We start from the raw sequence: 9,132 nt of genomic DNA, 5'->3' as shown, positions 1-9,132 counted from the left end.
GATGGGAATGTAATTTAGTATTGTCACTGTGGAAAACTATATGGAAGTTCCTGAAAAACCTAAAAATAGAACCACCATACGATCCAGTGATCCCATTGCTGGGTATATATCCCAAAGAAAGGAAATCGAGCCAAGTACGGTGGCTCACGCCTGTAATCCCAACACTTTGGGAGGCGAAGGTGGGCAGATTGCTTGAGGTCAGGAGTTCAAGACCAGCCTGGGCAACATGGCAAAAACCCATCTCTACAAAAAATACAAAAAGAATTAGCCAGACATGGTGGCACATTCCTGTAGCCCCAGCTACTTGGGAGGCTAAGGTGATAAGATCACTTGAGCCAAGGGGGTCAAGGCTGCAGTGAGCTGCAATCATGCCACTGTACTCCAGCCTAGGCAACAGAGTGAGACTTTGTCTCAAAACAAAACAAAACAAAACACAGATGAATGAATTTTTTTTAAGTGGTATATATAAACCATGAAATTTTAAATTTTGTTCATCCATACTAAAGAATGAAAACTTTTTGTAGTAACATGGATTAAACTTGAGGTCATTTTGTTAAGTAAAATAAGCCAGGCACAAAAAGACAAATATGCACGCTCTCACTTATATGTGAGAACTAAAAAAGTGGATCTCATGGAGAGAGAGAGTAGACTGGTGGTTACCGGAGGACAGGAAGGGTGGAGGGGAGCGAGGAATGAAGAAAGGTTGCCTGATGCGTACCAAAATATAGTTCGATAGGAGAAAGAAGACCTAATGTTTGATAGATCAGTAGAGTGACCATACTTTACAATAATCTATTACATATTTCAAAATAGCTAGGAGAGAATAATTCAAATGTTTCTAGTATAAAGGAAAGATGAATATTTAAGGTTATGGATATCCTAATTACACTGATTTGATCTTTACCATAAATCTTTATATGAATGTATTAAATTATCACATGTAACCCCAAAATATGTACATCCATTATTTATCTATTTAAAAAAATTGAAAGGATTTGGCCAAAGAGGAAATCAAAAGGGAACTTATAAATCCCTTTGGAAGCAATGGAAAAGAATGTACTTTCTAATAAAACTCGTGGGACACAGTGAAAGTTATATTTAGAAGGAAAAGGGTAATTAAGCATTCATCTTGAGAAATGAATAAAGGCACTGTGAAGAACTAGAATGGATCTGAGATTTTACCCTACTCACAAACTAATGCAGTCAGCCACAGTTTCACAGATGCTGGAAGAAGACATGAGACTTCTGGGTCAGAAACAAATGATCATATGAGCCCTGGCTAGGCAGGCAGCATGGGCTTCAGGTTCATACCAGGCTCCTTGCTTCTGAGTCCCCTGAGGCCATGCAGAGGTGGCCCAGGGGAAGGCTGCAGGCATGGTGGGCTTGTGTCACAGCTAAGGGACTCCAAGCTTGGGCAACCCTAGTCTTTAAAGGCACTGCAAGCAAACCTGCTCAAACTCTCCCAGAGAGAATTTTTTTTTCATCTACTGGTTGGCAAGCACATTTGTTCTCTGCCCAAAAGGGGAACAATATATCTACTTTCCAAGGCTGTTCACTTTAAAAGTCTTTTGAAAAGACAGTCTGCAACAAAAGCTGTCATTACCTCCGCTCAGATATTCAGAAGTGGGAGAGACTCACGGAGAAAGGTCTCCCAAGAAGTCCAAAAAGAGAAATTAGGAAGAGGGAAATAAGAAATTGAAATGCATCAAATGTGTTTTTCGAAGTCTGTGAATTCATAACGATATTCAGAAAAATCACCGGTCTCCTCTGAAGGATGCTGGAGTACCAACTTGTGATGCTGAAAAGTGGTAAACAAAGGAAAATGAGTGAGCATTTATTTTGCCTTTCCTGTAGGAACTACATTTCAGAGTACACATAGAGTTGATAAAGAACAGTACCTCTTGCAGAATTCTAGCTGAAATATAACTCAAGGACTATCAAGATACGGCAATTCCAAATGAAACATTGAATCCAGTAGGAATTATGAATAGTTGCTGAAGCAAATGGATGATGATGGGTGGAATCGTAATGGATGAATCCGGATAGAAACACCAGAACGCACCAATCGATCCTAGTATCACAGAGATCCCAGGACACCACGTGCCTCCTGAGTGATGTGATAGGAATTCCATTTCCCCTTCCTCTCATGTAATATTTCTGGGGCAGGGTCCTGATTTCTCAAAGGGCACTATTGTAAGTTGAATTGTCCCCCAAAAGTTATGTTGAAATCCTAACTCTGACTACCTGTGAATGTAACCTTATTTAGAAATAGGTTCTTCACAGATACAATCATGTCAAGATGAGGCCATCCCAGATCAGGGTGGGTCCTCATCCAGTGACTAGCATGCTTGTAAGAAGAGAGAAATTCGGACACAGACACAGAAAGGGAGAGAAGGCCATGTGAACACAGAGGCAGAGATTAGAGTGATTCATACCCCATCCAAGGAGGGAACCCCACAGATGGCTGGCCACCCACAGAAGCCAGGAGAGAACCCTGCAGCAGATTCTCCCTCTGGGCCCCAGAAAGAACCAATCCTGCCCACACCTTCGCTTCAGACTTCCAAACTTCAGAAATGGGAGACAATATATTTATTCGAGCCGCCCAGCTTGTGAGACTTTGTTATGGCAGCTCCCAGAAATGCATAGGCCCCAGTAGGACTGCACCCCATGCGCCTATAGCAATAACCTGCCATCAAGGCAGCCTTGTGTTTAGCTTCTCCCCTTCCCTGTTCCATCTTTCCACTTTCTCCTTTGTGCTTTTCATGGTCTCTTCCCAAATAGGCAGCCTGCACTGAAGCCCTGGTTCAGGGTCTGCCTTCTGGGACAGGAGAGGACAGACCAAGGCAGATGGTATCAGAGGGGACCTTGGAAAGCAGATGACCAGGAAGAGAATCCCAAGGCACATCTCTCCCCAGCCAGATGGCATGGCCTTAGGACACTGTGTCAGTCAGTGTTCTCCAGAGAAACAGACCAATAGAATCTCTCTCTATTGACCAATGGATCAATCGGGAGAAAGGGAGAGAGAGGGAGGGGAGCGAGATTTGTTACAGGGAATTGGCTCATGTGACTACGGAGGTGGGCACATCTGCTCTGCAGGGGGGCCCACAGGCTGAAGAGCCAGAGAAAATCCTCCCTTACTTGGGGAAGGTCAGTCTTTTTTTCTATTCAGGCTTTCAACTGATTAGATAAAGCTCACCACATTGGGGAGGGTCATCTACTTTACTCAAATGTTCATTACATCCCAAAACCCCCCTCACAGACACACCCAGAATACTATTTAACCAACTGTCTGGGCACCCTGTAGCCTCATCAAGTTGACATATAAAACTCACTGTCACAGACGCCATTGTTGATGCACCATGAGTGTCAATCTCCCACGCTCATTCTGCACCATCAGAGTGACTGTGCCTCTCACCTGTGTGGAACTGGCATGTGGAGCAGGTGCAGTGGAGGCGCTGGCTCGTGAAATAACGCTAATGCCTGCAGTTGAATTGTCCCCTAAAAGATACATTGGGCTCTGCTGAATCAGAAGTCACTGCTGGGGGCAGCCCTCAATCTAGAGTCCATGGGTAAAGTCAGCTTTCCTGCCCTCTGGCCAGAAGGTGCTGAGACCTGTTCCACTTGTTTCTCAAGGCCCCCTGGGGAACAGAGACTAGTGCTCATTTTCACCCCCTGACTCCCTTACCTGCTTCCCTTCCCTTCCTCACTGTCCTTCCTGGGGTCACTCCCTAGCAAGCTACTTGCACCCAATTTGTTGGCTCAGGGTCTGCTTCTAGGGAAAACCCAACCAGGATAAAGGTCTTGTTGGCGTCATGTTTCATAATATACTACACTGGTCAAACGCTTTCTGATCCTGCATACTTCTCCAGCCATATGTGTCGATAAATTAATGTTTCCTGCCTTACATCTTTTAATTTTAGCATTTGACCATATTTATCCCAAATGAATAGGACCTTGTTTCATACAATAACACACAGCAGATGCAATGAGCTGCATAGAGCCACTTCGTAGTGCGTTCTCCAGTCTAGACGGGGTCCAACTGGATAAAGGCAGTTCTATAGGGAGTGATTACTACCCACTCTAGGTAAATGGTCATCTGCTTGTCCAGTTTACGTTTGGAGTGGATTTTGCCTTATTTTTTAGATTTTGGCTTTTTTTTTTTTTTTTTTTTTGAGACGGAGTCTCACTCTGTCGCCCAGGCTGGAGTGCAGTGGCACTATCTCAGCTCACTGCAAGCTCCACCTTTCAGGTTCATGCCATTCTCCTGCCTCAGCCTCCGGAATAGCTGGGACTACAGGCGCCCGCCACCTCGCCCGGCTAGTTTTTTGTGGTTTTTTTTTAGTAGAGACGGGGTTTCACCGTGTTAACCAGGATGGTCTCCATCTCCTGACCTCGTGATCCGCCCGTCTCGGCCTCCCAATGTGCTGGGATTACAGGCTTGAGCCACCGCGCCCGGCCCGATTTTGGCATTTTTATAGTGACCCCACACACGCTGAGTTAGCAGGGTTCAGCTGAGCTTTGAGTGGTAACTGGTTTGCAGTTGGGTTTGCGGGTGAACTCCTAACAGTGAAGTGGAAGGTGGCTACCAGGCACTAGCAAGCAGCCAGGCTGACATCCTCTCATTAGAAAGGAGGGACGAGAAGACACAGGCTTGCGTGGAAAGCCATTCTCCACTCTTAAGGCAAGGCCAGAGCGGAGCCACAGAAAGGGCTAAACTTCTCCTTAGACAATAGTCTTAACTGGAGTTAACCCAATAACCCAAAAGTGATGGGCACCAGGTTGCACTCCGCGTGGCCTCTGTAATAGGAACTTGGAAAAGTGATAAGGAAGGTTTAACCCTAATGCCCACTTTGGATACTAAAACAACTCAATTAAGCACCTAGAAGTATCTAGCTTTCAGCAATGTTACTTTCTAAAATCCCTTCCACATAAACCCTTTTTCTGAAATTAATATATACCCAACATAACAGAACTCAACTAGTAACCATAAAGTGTTAATAAAAAATCTTGGCTTCTCCCCACCAAGAAAAGAGGAGTTGTAATAGGTGGACTGTGGGTCTCCAGTCTGACAAGAATTGGATCTCTGCTCCACTGGTCTCCTAAGGCCACTCCCTAGAATTGGCTTTCTCTAGGACATTTAATTGCGTCTATTTTAATCTTACTCAAGTCTACCAGCTTATAAGTACCAGAACGAATTTAGTAGGATTCGAAATGGTAAGGACTGCATTAAATTATTTCTCTAATTCAGCAGTAAGGAAAGTGAACAGGAGTCTCGGTGGACAACCACCCCCGCGGGTTGACATCTTTCCTTCCATGAAGACACTGGGTACAAGCCTTGATGTAGCTGTTAATTGCCCTCCTGTTTCCTAGAAAGCTTGTATGGCAGCAGCAGGAGGCGGGTTAGGTATGCCTTTCCTGGTAGGAGCCCAGCTTTGGGTCTCATCTCTGCCACTCGTTCGGCATCTGATCAGTAAAAGGGGACCATGGTGGGAGGCGAGGCAGTAGACAGCACTTAGTGAGGGTTCCTAACCAGTCGCTGTTATCACTGAGCACATTGTCCTCGTAATCCAGAATTCATACTGCCATTTGAATATTTTGGGTATTTGCAAAGAAAATTTTAAGTACTTAACTCAGGCTAGAAATAAAAGCAATTAGTGATTGCAAGAGAAATCCACCGGCAGAAGGCAGACGGAGACGACTTAAGCCTCTGATTATTTCTGGAAGCTTTATATGGTTTCTAGCCTTTGTCATTGAATGGATTAATGTATGTGCCTGGCATAGAGTAAGCCCTTTGCTTGTTAAACTGCCCCCGGGTCACAGCGAGCAAACTGGGGGAGCGCCCAGGGACAGTAGATGGAGTGGAGGCCCGCGTCCTTGTAAGAAGCGGCTCCATTTCTTCCTCGCATGTCAATGTGTGCGTGTCATCAGTTGTTCGAGGAAGCTCGCGCATGACGCGACACTTGCCGTCTGGGCTCTCCAGGTTCGGCGTGGCGCGTTCACAGCCCAGATCTTCGGCGTCCCAGAGGCGCAGCCCGGCGCCCGGCCCGGCCCTCCGCAGAGCCCCACTTGAGGCCGCGCCGTTTCCTTGACCTTCCCCCGGTAGGGTCTGAAGCGTCACCGTCCGTCTAGAGCGGAGTCACGCAGGCCCCTGTCCGGCCCGGTGAGGTCGGCGCCGCGCTCGGGAGAGTCGGTTCCTTCCGATTCAGAGCCATCGGGCTGCAGATGGAACCATCATTTGTGTTCCGTAATGACCGGCTTGCAAGGTAGCAAAGGGAAACAAATGTCTCGTTTTCAGCCTCTCCCCGCCACCTTGAAATAAAACCGGCAAAAATAAAAAGAGCATTCTGGGAAGTACTTCATCATTTCAACGCTCACGAATTCAAAACATAAACAAAGGGTTCCCAGGGTCCGGGCCAGGGGCGCGAGGCGCGCGGCGGGCCCGGGGCAGGTGAGCGCAGGTGCGCGCCCGCTCCCCACCCCGGGTACCCCGGCTCCCTCCCCACCCGCTCCCCGCTCCCCTTTCCCTTCCCCGCCCGCTCCCCGCCGCCGCCGCCGCCCCGCGCACGGCCTGGAGCGGAGGCTGCGCAGGGCGCGGGGCGGCGCGGGCCGGGCGCGGGCCGGGCGGACGGCCGCGTCTTTCTTCTCCTGGCGGTGATGTCATTGGGCGACGGCGGCCGAGGCCGGGGGGCGGCGGCGGGGGCGGCGGCGGGCGCCCGCAGGTTCCCGAGCCGCTCCTGAGAAAGCGCCTGACAGCGGGCCGGGGCGCACGGAGGAGCGGGCCGGGCCGGACCTGCTGGGCCGCGCCGAGCCAATCGCCGGCGCCGGCCGCTCCATGGGCGAGGAGGCGGCGGCGGCGGGGGCGGTGGGGGCCGCGGGCCGGGCCGCCGCTCCGAGGTGAAAGCGCGCGCCCCTCCCCGCCTGCCTCCCGGGCCGCAGCGATGAATTCCGCGGAGCAGACCGTTACGTGGCTCATCACCCTCGGGGTGCTGGAGTCGCCCAAAAAAACCATCTCGGACCCGGAGGGCTTTCTGCAGGCGTCGCTGAAGGATGGGGTGGTCCTCTGCAGGCTGCTGGAGCGCCTGCTCCCCGGGACCATCGAGAAAGTAAGTCCCGGCCCGCGCCCCCGCCCGCGCCCCCCGGTCCGGCCCGCTGCGGCCCGGGATGCGCGCGGAGCACCTGGGGCCGGCCGCGCTCGGGGAACCCGTGCGCCCTCCTTTGTGCGCGGAGCGGCGGTACGGCCGGCGCCAGGACGTGGCGGGAGCTCGGGGGGCGCCATTGTGTGCGGGGCAGGGGGAGGGGACCGAGGAGGGGGTCGGGGGGAGGGGCGGCGCGGGCGGTGGGGGTCCCCGGGAGGGAGTGTGCCCTGCGGCGAGGAGACGGGGCTTCCGCGCCGCCCGAACGCTAAGTTGCCCCTCCGCGTGGGGGGCCGGCCCCGCTTCTTGGCAGCAGCCTGATCGGAAACCGCGTTCCGACGCCGTGCGGCTCCCTCCGCTGGCTTTGTGTGGACAGTTCTTGCCGGTGGCGTTGCGTGAGTTTCGCCTCCCGGGTTAATTGACCGGTTGCTCTGTATTTTTTAAGATGCACGCATCTGTAGCTGAGGGCTGCGCTGTGAAATGATCTACTACTTTCCCCCTCGAGAAAATTCCCCACCTATCCGAGCCGGGAGGACGGCAGACACAGGGTCTAAGCCCTGGCACTCTTCAAGGCTTGTTTGAAATTCTAGATTTCGTTCTCAGGTCCCTCCCTCGTTCTGAACAGAACCTTTAGTCCTGCAGGCGCTGCCTCTCCCTTCTGGCTGGTGGTTCCCAGGCTGGAGCGTGTGAACCCTGACCCGAATCTCTGGAAGTGATTAAAGTTTGTTTTCATCGCCCACAAGCCGGCCAGCAGGGCCGAGGAGACAGGAGAGCTTCTAAAAACGATGTCTCCCTGTAACTCAAAATACTAACATATTATTCTCAGGGTGTTTTCTCGGGGGGTGGAGGTGGGGGTGGCCAATATATAGCGTTAAGATCAACAGTTATTTAAAAGGTGTTAAATGTAGAAACTGAAGTGTATCATAATTAGGAAGAAGGATTTCAGTTTTTAAGTGGGGTGTATTGGCCCCCATACAGGATGACAACTTATGAACAAAATGCCACGTAAGTGACTTGAAAAAGTAAAATGTTTAATCTTATTCATACACATGCACATATTCTGGTGCTGCATTTTAAATGAGGTCAGAAAACATTTTATTTAATATGAATTTGGCTTGCATTCCAGTTTTAGGTATTTTTCTTACTTGGAACATCTTTATGAAAACGGAATCTGCATATTAGAGTGAATGGCTGCCTGCCTGTCCATGAAATAAAAATGTTCCTTAGAAATGAACCTGATGTCACAGTGAAATTATGATTTAAGACAGCAGGGCTAAGGAGCAGGATCTGACTTTCAAGGCATTCAAAATACTTTGCTGTTTGGTTACTGGTACCTCTGATAATAAAAGACAGATGTTGAAAAGTGTTGAAATACATGCAAAGTTCACCAAAATAGGCTTAAATAAAATTCTCTTCCATCTCTAAGAGCAAAGCTTTAAGAAACATCATATGCTGTGTTGATAAAAACATGTTGCCATCAAAGAATATGGTGTTTCGCATATTAACTGTATTAATATTGATTGGCAGACTTAAATAATCGTCTTCTTTTAAATTATAGAAAGATTTTCCTAGAAAACGGTAGCATTCATTTCATCTCTAAAACAACAAAGAGAAGAACGAATAAAATGTTGAGCTTGCAAAAGCCAAGTTGAAACAACTCAACATATTCTAAAACTACAGTCATTTGGAAATTTCTTAGGTCAAAGCTGTTTTTCATTCCCCCTGAGCTCCAGTTGGTTTGTTTTAAACTGACTCTGTCACAATGAAAGTTTAATGTCAAGGTAGCATATTGTAGACACAGTTACTGGTTCTCTGGAGTTCAAAGGTAGGTTTTTGGAGTAAAATATTAGCCATTCTCTGCCTCTGAGAGCCCTGCGTTTCAGAAGTTTTGTGAGCTTTTTCCATTTCCTAGGCGGAGTTACCTGGGCTGGCTTCCTTCCTTCCTTCCTTCTTTCCTTCCTTCCTTCCTTCCTTCCTTCCTTCCTTCCTTCCTTCCTTC

The 9,132-nt window shown here is 49.1% G+C and overlaps 1 long non-coding RNA gene across 1 annotated transcript; it reads right to left on the bottom strand.

Annotated features, from left to right (window-relative positions):
- Positions 1-5,215: 5,215 nt before the first annotated feature.
- LOC111546329 lies at positions 5,216-7,090 on the bottom strand. The gene is made up of 2 exons (XR_002732742.2): positions 6,959-7,090; positions 5,216-6,309 (listed from the first exon to the last, which is right to left on the bottom strand). It is a non-coding gene; the product is annotated as an uncharacterized LOC111546329 (long non-coding RNA).
- Positions 7,091-9,132: the final 2,042 nt, after the last annotated feature.

This window comes from Piliocolobus tephrosceles, chromosome X (genome assembly GCF_002776525.5).
Source record: "Piliocolobus tephrosceles isolate RC106 chromosome X, ASM277652v3, whole genome shotgun sequence".
NCBI classification, from domain to species: Eukaryota; Metazoa; Chordata; class Mammalia; order Primates; family Cercopithecidae; genus Piliocolobus; species Piliocolobus tephrosceles.
The sequence above is the reverse complement of the archived record's forward strand: the minus strand, read 5'-3'. Positions and strand labels throughout refer to the sequence as shown.